The sequence below is a fragment of the Sinocyclocheilus anshuiensis genome, unplaced genomic scaffold, assembly GCF_001515605.1.
Source record: "Sinocyclocheilus anshuiensis isolate Anshui unplaced genomic scaffold, SAMN03320099.WGS_v1.1 scaffold627, whole genome shotgun sequence".
NCBI classification, from domain to species: domain Eukaryota; kingdom Metazoa; phylum Chordata; class Actinopteri; order Cypriniformes; family Cyprinidae; genus Sinocyclocheilus; species Sinocyclocheilus anshuiensis.
Window position 1 is genome coordinate 1,739,218 of NW_015549703.1, and position 10,824 is coordinate 1,750,041.

Here is a 10,824-nt window from a genome sequence, read left to right on the forward strand (position 1 = left end):
AACTAAGAATAAACGATAGCCTACTTCTACAGCATTTATTAATCTTAGTTAATATTAATTTCAACATTTACTAATGCTTTATTAAAATCAAAAGTTGTGTTTGTTAACATTAGTTTATGCACTGTGGACTAACATGAACTAACAATGAACAACTGTATTTGTATGAACTAATGTGAACAAAGATTAATAAATACTGTAATAAATGTTCATTGTTTGTTCGTGTTAGTTAACTCATTAAATGACACCTTATTGTAAAATGTTACCAATATTTTTTATTTGTGAACTGATGTTCAGCTGTTCTTTTTAAGTCAACTTATTTTCGGGTCATCGTCATAAAAGCTCTGTATACACTGCAACAGACACGAAGATAAATCTTTCATTTCATTACGCTTAATGCTCACTAAAAACTGACGCAGTCATCACGTTTTCAGACCATTTCAAGTTTTATTTTGACGTGACACAAAGTAGTGGTATCTAAGCGGGAGAGTTGTTTGCTTTTTTTATAATTAGTCAGTAACGCCATCATTTTCTTCATTCAGACTGAGAGCTCGCATGAAAACAAGAGGCGGGATTTATCACATGAACCAATCACATCCAACCTTAACCGATCATTTGGGGTCTCTGTAGAAATTCAGTGGACCGAAGGGAGGCAAGCCTCCGCTGTAACTTTACCTGTGGGTGTCGCTTTTGGACAGTGTTACTTTATAAAAATTAGTGACTTTTAGACTTTTAATATCATATTTAGTCTTATTTGCGCTGTTATATTTTTGTAATATCGATTATTTTCTCATCCAACGTTTTGAGGAGACACTGCCTCCCTTGCCTCCTCGGAGGAAACGCCCCTGACTGTAACACTAAAAGACAATTTCCTGTCACCACCTACTGGTCAAAGAAAAGAAGGGATCACTAAACGAATTAGAGAATGCATCTGAGTAGAACGGATTCGAAAGATTCGACTCACTGATTAATTGATGAAACCAACAGCCCAAAAACAATGTTAAATGTTAACTGTAATATCTTTTAATATTTGTTCACAACTAGGTATTAATAACTATTTAGCATATTATCTCTGGCTGTGAATCCAGTCTGATTTCCTCATATTCAATATGTTTATTCGTACTTCCAACTAATGTTCAAGAACGCTTTCCATGTGGCTCTGAGTTCTCACTTATAAAGTCCATGGGTATCAGACAGTCCTGCTGAGAGCTGTCTCTGAACGGAATCTTTTTTAATGAAGGATTTACAGTCCGCTAAGGCTTGTTACTACTAAAGAGATCTTTCTTCTGTAACACACATATGCAGGTTTTTCACTAATTTCTCCAAAAATCAGTAGTGCCAGAGTGTAGAAATTATGCCCTTGTACACAATTTATGGCAACGATATAATGTGTTGTGATAGTTAGCCATAAAACTGAAAAGGCAAAAGGGTTATTTTTGTGTTGTTTATCTTGGAGGGGCTAATTGAAGTGTCACAATTAATTACACAAGCTGTGTCCTTCACCCGTCCAGTGGCAAATGACAGTATCAATCTCCCTCTCTGTCTCCTCGCATCACTATCCCAGCATGACTTTGCGTAGGAGTACAAGTCTGTCTCTATATTCAGAAAACTCTTCCTTTATCACTTTCATGGGTCGGATTCGCAGGGAATTCAAGAACCGCATGAAGTACTTTGTTAGCTTGAATTCTCTGTTAGTCACTTAGGATAAAAGCATCTGTCAAATGCACAAATGTAAATGACAGTGTGTTGTGACGTCAAAAAAGGCCAGATGTTCAGATGAGTTTCAGCATATTATATTATTCGTTTAGGTGCTGTTAGAAGCTGGAAAGAAGAAAGTGCTGTGAAAGTCGCTCTTTGCATAATGGCTGCACCCTTGGAGGATTGCTGTCTGAAATGACAAACTTTCAGCGACTGGTTGAGCCAACAAGTGTTCCAGACACCCATAGAAATGCCAATCCATCCAAAGGTAGGTTCCCCCAGGCTTCATACCATCTTTTGTTCTTGAAGTGAAATAATATAATAGCCTGGTTTCCTACCCAAGCTTCATTTGTTATTGCCAAGCATATTGTGGTAATGCTGGATGTTTAAATGTCAAAGAAATCCAGTGCTATCACACACAAATGAGGGGTATGAAATGTTATTGCTTTTCTCAGCTGCAGATAAATCAAAGGTGATGACATGTCTTCCTGACAAATGGCTACTGTATGTTGAATTTGCCCTTTTTTCTTTCTCTGTTCCACAGTCCTGTAATTGCCATTTAAAAGTTTTTAGGGTTAAATTGATGGATGTCAGTCTGAACAGTGCATTACGTCCTTCTATTGCACTTTAATTTATCCTGACATCAATCATTTACCCCCGCGTGCTTCATTACGGACAAACTCTAAGAGAGGGAGAGAGCGCTCTCGGTTTTGTCCTTCTATCAGAACTGAGAATATCATATCCTGTTTTCTCTCCTGAGCAGCCGCACAAAGGTGCAAGATATTACGTCTTGCGTTCATGCAATAAACATCACTGCAACTCAGCTCTCCGTTGCAATATTTATCTTCTTTTGCAGACATGCAGCACAAACCAAGCAAAAACCCATCAACTTTAGCAACAAATGAACAACTGATCCGGCACCTATTTTGGAGATTCCCCTACATTATACTGTGAGAATACTTAGGATGCAGGTCGATAGTTTCTAACTCATTCTGATATCATCACATCATTAACATGGTGCAGCTGATTGTTTTATTTTTCATCAGCAGCCAATGAGCTCGCTGCTCAACATTGAAATACTTGGCTAGTGCTTGCTGTAGCAGTTGCAGCATGCTTCAGAAACCCTCCGCCTTACCCAGCTCCGCCTGTATAGATCTGCTATTAGGTAATTTCATGTATGTTATATATGGGGGTTATTTTATATATGTTATATGTGCAGCAGCAGTATTGCATGTCTCACAGACACAGCTGCATGTCTGTGGATGTATTGGCAGTAGCAAAGAGAGTTGTCATGACAGAAGTGAATGCAAGTTTCAAAGTGAAGTATAATGATACATGGTTAATAACTTGTAATCCAAATTTAAATGAAACTACAAGCAGACATCATGACAGAGCTAAATCAAAATTAGATAAGTCCCACCATAATCAACAATGCTGTCCACATTTTAAGCACCTGGCATACAGTTTAGAAAGTTTCATACTGCAGTGATAAAGTTCAGTTGTACAAACCCATATGACTTTCAGGTAGTCATTTCGTTTTAGTTAACAATAATAATAACCCTGGTTGGACCACATTGATTTTCACTGCATGGACCAAAACATTTTATAGGAAGTCTGTGGTTTAAAACAATAGAGTAAATGTGTGACGAGAGGGGCGGGGCCGAGAGCCGTGGGAACGGAGCGAGGCCGGTGGAGTAAATGCTAATGCACGACACCTGCGCCACTTACCGGTCTCGAGCCCCACGGAGGAGCTCCAGAAGGATAAAAGGAGGAGAGACGACAGTGTTGGACGAGAGAGGACCAGGCCTGGACTTTATTTTGTGTTTTGTGTGCGGCAGTCGTCTGCAAGGGGCTGCCGCTTTACTTTCATTTTGTGTTTGTTTATTTTATTAAAATTTTAAATGTCCGCCGGTTCCTGCCTCCTCCTTCCCGACCTACGAACGTTGTTACAAAATGATAACAGAATTTTCCCTTGAATTAATCCCTTCAAGTACTGCTCAAACAGAAACCACTGAGTTTAGATTCCACTATACATAATGGCCTCCAGGGTTGGATATGTCAGTGTCAGAAGTGCCAGAAATGTCTATTTTCCCCTGCAAACGTTTTTCTGTAGATCAAACAGCAGAGCAGTGGGTTTGATTCCAAGGGAATACATGAAATGATAAAATTTGTACTTTGAATTCCATGCAAGTTGCTTTGAATTAAATTGTCTGCCAAATGTATGTATATAAAGGCATACAGATCACTAGCATTTGTCATGGGATGATTACTATACCAGAAGAAACAGAAAGGTCATGCTTTTTGTTGTTGTTTTGCCACAGGACAGTGAAAAAGCACTAACCGTCGCTATTGTACAATGAGTTGTTTTTTGCAGCACTGTGCAAACCTTTGCTCTACTTTGTTTGTCTTCCTTTACTAGCAATTAGACTCATTAGTCAGAATGTGTGTGATACAATCATGAATTAGGATGCTCATTAGTAGAAGGAGCGCTGATGAGCAGGATCATTTTACTGATGTAAGGTGTGTAACGTCTCTTGTCTCCGTACTGATGACTGTTCTAGTGGGACATGGCATTGACTAATCGCTCTTTCTTAACTTTTTCTCTCTTCCTTGCTCTGAAACAGCAGAACACTTTAAAAAAAGTTTTGGAACATGGTAGACCATCTCGGACCAGCAACACACCATCTGCTCATAGCAACTCAAGGTGGTCAAGCTGTTTTTTTTGGAGTAGTAATGGCCAGCTAGAAACCATCTACCATGTTCCAAAACACAACCATCATCTTAAGCTGGATTTTCCAGCAGGAAATACACACTCTGGTGTAACTTTTGGGCCTAATGATGGTGTATTATCACAGGATGTGTCATACCAAGCTTTGACAGTTCTCTCTCAGGCTGCAAAATAGACAACAATAAGGACTGACTTTCTTCCTGGGATAATGGCAGCTCCCCTCCTGTCTCACCTGTGCTCCACTGAGAGAGAGTTATGGTGTTGCATGCTCCCCTATTGCTTCAGTGATGCTAAATTACTGCCAGAGAGAAAGTGAAACCCAGGCAGTGCTCACAGAACTCACAAATCCTTCATAATATTGTAATTATGGAAGCAGGAGGCGGACAACAAAGCAAACAACAAAGCTTAGAGAGAAAGGAAAGGAAAGAGAGGTCGAAGGAGCAAGACAAGTGAATTAACTGAAAACAATAAATATCTCCTGATCAAACCTCTTGATTGCTTTTGTTTTTACCGTGCTGGCCTACAAATGCCTGCAAACGTACTTCTCTCTGACGGCTTTCTCAAGCAAATCCATTGCCCTGTAAATGTTTGCCCTGGGTTCTGATTGAAGGAGTTACCATGGTTACTGCTGCTCTTGTAAGTTTCATAGACAGGAAGGAGGCTTGAGTTAAGCTGGCCGTTCAAGGCTGACGACAGACTCAACACCACCTTGAGGATGAGGAAAATATTGCAGTGTTTTTGCTGCAATATTAGGGGTTTTCTAACTGAGCTTTCAGGACCCCCAGGAGGCCTGCAATGTGGTCAGTGGAAAAACAATAATAAAATATAAAATAAAAATAAAAATCCATAAATATATGAAAATATAATACTTAAAAAAACATACATAACAGTATAATAACAAACAAACAGCAATACATTTAAATAAATTCAAATGTACATTAAAGGGGTCATATGATGCGATTTCAAGTTTTCCTTTCTCTTTGGAGTGTTACAAGCTGATTGTGCATAGATAAGATCCCTGAAGTTGCAAAGACTAAAGTCTCAAATCCAAAGAGATATTCTTTATCAAAGTTAAGACTCTGCCACGCCCCCCTAAAACGGCTCGTTCTAACACGCCCCCACATATCTACCTCACTATGTGGAAATATTTGCATAAAGCTGCCCAAATGTACACGCAAAGAAAGAAGGCGTGGTTTCAGTAACCGCAGTTAGTGTTGAAGCAGCCATGTCAGGGAGACGCTGTGTGTTTCTAGGCGAAAGCAAAAGCACTTTATTTGGCCTTCCGAAAGTAGATGCATTTAGGTCAGGCTCTGTCTTTACATTTATTTTGAAAACTGACGCTCGCGATTATGGTATGTATGTTGTATGTATGTAATGTATGTTACATTTCCGACGAGTGCTTGCGGTGTTCGGCCAATCACAATGCACTGGGTCAGCTGGCCAATCAGAGCAGACTGCGTTTGTCGGAAGGAGGGACTTTGTAGAAAACGACGCGTTTGAGAGAGGCGGGGCATAGAGGACCTACAATAATGTACAGTATTTGAAAAATAATGTGTTTTTTGAACATTAAAGCATGTCAACATATTCTGTTACACCAAATACACAAAATAATGATCTTTAAAAAAGCATCATATGACCCCTTTAACGTTGTTACTATTTATGATACTTTCTAAAGGTCAGAAATAATTAAGGACATTTTATTCTATTAGCCGTAACTAATAAAATAGCTGTGATATAATAATTGATTTATTGTAAAATAATTGTAAAAACTGAATGATTGTAAATAAAACTAATTGTGATAGTTTCCTCTCAGGTTTATACAATATTTTACAGATATTATTATTTTTTTAATTTATAATATTTTATATATTTTAAAATATAAATACATTTATAATTTATAAAATAAAGAAAAATAGTTATATAAATATTTAATAAATTCGAAATGTATACATTTTACAGTATAAATCTTAGTCTGTAAATACATATTTATTTATAATATTGGGTGGCTGTGGGAAAAATCACTGACCAAAATTTCCTCTACTGCTCCTCTTTAAACAAGCTGAGACCTATTGTTTTTTATCTTTTGGGATAAAAGAGCTTGATGTATATAAAAACATACTATAACTTTCCCTCCAGTCCAAAAATTGAAAAGAAAAAAAAAAAACTTTGACAATAGTCTACAAAAACGATTCATTCTGAACTTGTGCAAGACATCAGACAAATGTGTTATTGCTGCTATTAAAGGAAATACTCAATGTAGAGACCCAGAAATGAATGCTGCTTATGAGTGCAGTGTGAAACAGCCGTACGATCCGCTCATCTTCTTTCTGTCTACTGTCTAATGACCCCTGGGTTAGCACATTCACCTCCATCTAAAGATGAACAAAAGTGTACTGACTGCAGAGTTGTTGTTCCCTTAATTCACAGCTGAACTGTGTACCGCTGTGCCGCATTCTCACCTATTGCACATGTTTGGTCTATGGGGATGCCTTTTTGACCTCTCCCTTCTTTCAATTCCATGTGAGTGTCTTTTCTTAGCTCCATCTGTTGTACCTAGAAAATTAAATAAAGACGCACATTCATTTACGTTTGAACACATAGCACAGATTATTAGCTACTGTATTAAGCCTAATGTTAATGAAGTAGGAAGCACTGAAGAGGCTATAGTTAATGAAAGGGTCTGAATGAGGTCCAGAACTTAAGGAGTTTAAAACAGTTGAACCTATTAAACAGATTTTCCAGAATGTCCCTTACAGCCATTTGCATTTTATTTGCGTACCATTGAATATGATGTCTACCTTGATTAAGGTCTATAAACTTACTCCAGCCTTCCTCTGAAATGTCTGTAGATATAATGCAGTAGCATTGGACTGGGAGGATTGGTCTGTTGACTGACGTATCTGGTCTCCTGAATGATAATGTCGTGGATACCTGAGATCTGTCTAAAAATAAAAGGAGTTTCATAGCCTTGTGGATTTCTCCAGGGGAGGTGCCATTTGAAAAGTGCCCTGTAAAAGTTATGCTCACTATGACAAGCGTATATGCCTGGGGTGGTGGTGAAAATGACTTAAATATTGCTGTTAGTCAGTAAAGAGAGCATTGCGAATATTGGCTGCTATTTTTACATTTTCAGAGATCATCTGAAACGGTCATCTTATATAAGACAATATCCTCACGTTCTTGGAAGAGAAGGCTTCTTTTGGACAGTTTCAAAAATGCCAAATGTTTTATAAAACATCTAAAAATAAGATGCAATTATTTTTTCCTCACATGCACTTTATAATTTTATCATGTGTATTGAAATGTCTTTATTTGTTTATCTTTATTTCATCCTAAAAATAATGTAAGAAATAATTCTCATAACCATAAAACAAAAAGTCTGTTTCATTAAAAAAATATTTTATTGTATTTATACATCATAGTTGTACTGCCTTTAATGTATGCATTCATATTCATTGATTTATTTATTGCTTTATTTGACATTTTGAATTTTTTTATTTGCTGTTTTTAAAAAATATATTGTATTTATAAAGTTAAAATTACCATATTTTATGCTAAATTAAATCTGTCTAAACTATCATTTTGGGTGAATTATACAGATATTGTCGCTATCCATGATGCATATTGTATTTTTTTACTTTATTATTGACACCCTCATATAATAGTATTTTATTTTATACTTTTCTTTATTCTTTACTATAATAGAGAAATTATAATCTGGTGAGGGGAGAAAAAAACTACTTTTTCAGATGCTTTACGTAATGAATTTGAGAACAAATTTGAGAAAGTGTTATGGTCCTAAAATAGGTTAGTTTTCTTTGTGCAAAATGTTAATTATTTTATTTAGTTAATTTGGGAGTGAATTGTGACCTGGACACTTTATTTACACCATATAATCTTCCCTCTCAGAATGAATAGCTTTTACTGTACATGAAGCCTGTGTTAACAGTGAGGATTTAACCACAATGTAACCTCACCATAGAACTATTCATATATATGACACTGCAATTCTGGGATTCTGACATAACAAAAAACTGAAAGACTGAACAAATAACGTAGTTCAGCGTATGGGATTTCTTTGCTGTCGCAAGGATGCAAACGAGTGAGGACTCCTAATGCACGAGAAGAAAATCCACTCTTGGTACTTAACGTCGACTGTTCTACATTATTCCTTGAGATTAAATAAACAATTTGCCACAAACAGACTGACAGGTCTGTGAGTTTCATTTCTCTGGAGTGGTGCACTGAAAAGGGAGTAATTTCATTTTGTGTGTAAATATCTGCTTGGTGTCGGCAAGTGTAGATTCACCAAAAGCTGAGCTGTCAGCCCAGACAAGCAATTACTGTTCTTTGTATAGTTTACAGGTGATGGACATGGAGCAGAAAACCTCAAACCAGACACGGCTTGCAAACTGATGAGGACAACCTGCGAGAATCAATGTGCACATCAAATTCAGAGTGTACTGTCAGGGAGATGAAGTGTGTTTGTCTGCATTTCCATACGTGCCGAGACTGCAATCGAATTATACATACACGCAGGGAAGATACCTGTTCTGTCATGTTTAGGAGTGTGTGGAGTAGACCATCTCCTGTGGTGGAGTTGCTTTCACTTGTCAGCATGCTTGTTTAAGAACTCACCTGGCTAAAGGCTCAGATCATCTCCAGATTGAAGATTCTTTTGGGTCAATTCTTTCTGCATGCACATACCCAACATGCTAGAGAAGGGAAATGAGGTGGAAAGAGATTAGCCCACCCATTGATCAGTGCTGCTCAGCTCTTCATCCTGAATTTTACTTGTATGCTGCCTGTGAAAAAGGTTGTTTTGCATATCATGATGGCAAGATTCAGTGGCTGTGCACATGGTATTCTGTTCAGGTGGTCGGGGATGTCAATTACGTGTTGCAAGTGATTCCTCTTAAAGAGACAGCCACAACAATGTTTGAATGAGTAAGCTGAATTCATTTTAAGTGTTAAAAGACCCTGTCCACATTCGAAATCGCATACTCTCGGAGTGAGTGCTACTTTTAAATAAGTGATTACTTAGTGACTGTCAAAAAAAGTGTCTTCTATGTAGTATGAATGTTTGTAGTATGAATTAGGGGTGTGCGTGAAGCCGAATACCTTATTCAGAAAGGCACGGATAATGGCTTCAAATTAAGGATAACAAATAATTTTGCTGAATAATATTTGGCTGAGGCTGGCACATTCACTCCTCGTGTTCGCTGGATAACAGGTGAGCCAGAGGATCAGTGCGACATTATACATAATCTTTATGAACTTTATTAATTAAATGAGCGCAAATCAAACAACCGCATTGTCATTGCTTCTCCGTGCATCTTTCAGAAAACAGAACTTGGCAAGATTCAACTAAAATACTACATCATACACGTTCTACTGTTTGTGTATATTTAAATGTCAATTATTTAAACCTTGTACGATATGATACGAATGGAATAAGCACAGCGCGATCGCCAATCAAACAGCTGCGTTGCCATCTCTGCACGTCTCAGTTTCTCAAAAACCAAACCAGCTGTCTGTCAAGAGTAGACTCAACTTGGATACATACAGGCCTACATTTTCTGCAAGGCCTACATGTTTGCTGCTTTATCTTTTGCTTTTTTGCTACATTTGTTTAGTGAAGTTCAAAAAAATACTAGCTTAAGAGTTCTCGTGTTCAGATGATCACTAAACGTTTGTCATGAAATCTCTGCTTTTTATGATAAATTCATTTTTAGAAATGATTAATTTTAGAACACTGAATAGTCGAAACGCATATCTTTCCGTATTCGTTTTTTTCCCACACTTTTTCAGACCTTAGAATTACTTACTTTGAAATGACGGCTATTGCTTGCTGGGCAGTGTGTGAAGTAAATGAGTGTAAACTCTATAAATGAAACCAGCGTAAATCAAATAGCAGTGTTGCAGGTGTCTTTTTCATTTCCTGGAAATGACAAATCAATTTCCATATTTCCAAACTGCATTGTAATGTTTTAATTAGAAGATATTTCGATATTTATTTATTTATAATTTTATTTATTTATATTTGTTTAGTCATAACTACGAAAAAAGTAAGCCCCAACTACTTCCTGTTTTATCCGAATACGGATACAAATAATTTTGTGAATGGCCTCCCGTGGCCTCATGGGATAGTTAAGTGTCCATTGGATGTGGAATAGTAGGTTATGTGGATATTTTTTGCATGCTGTTTTATGAATACTGTGAATTTCAGACATGCTGTTCACATATTGCTTTTGCCTATAAATAGAATGCTATATAGTATGATGCTGCCAGTGTTTGCCTGGAATGGGTATTCATTTAATTTTAAGGCTGACTGCTCAAGGCCAAGCTTTTTTTTAAAAACGAGAATTTTAAATGATTATTTAATAACTTATATAACATAT

General features: G+C 37.1%; 1 long non-coding RNA gene across 1 annotated transcript in view; it reads left to right on the forward strand.

Moving 5' to 3' along the window:
• Positions 1-9,713, forward strand: part of LOC107660612 (uncharacterized) — a 10,998-nt gene extending 1,285 nt beyond the window's left edge. Inside the window, exons 2-3 of the long non-coding RNA XR_001631024.1 lie at positions 1,806-1,963; positions 8,782-9,713. This is a non-coding gene — a long non-coding RNA (uncharacterized LOC107660612). The remainder of the gene's footprint in view (positions 1-1,805; positions 1,964-8,781) is intronic.
• The last annotated feature ends 1,111 nt before the right edge of the window (positions 9,714-10,824 follow it).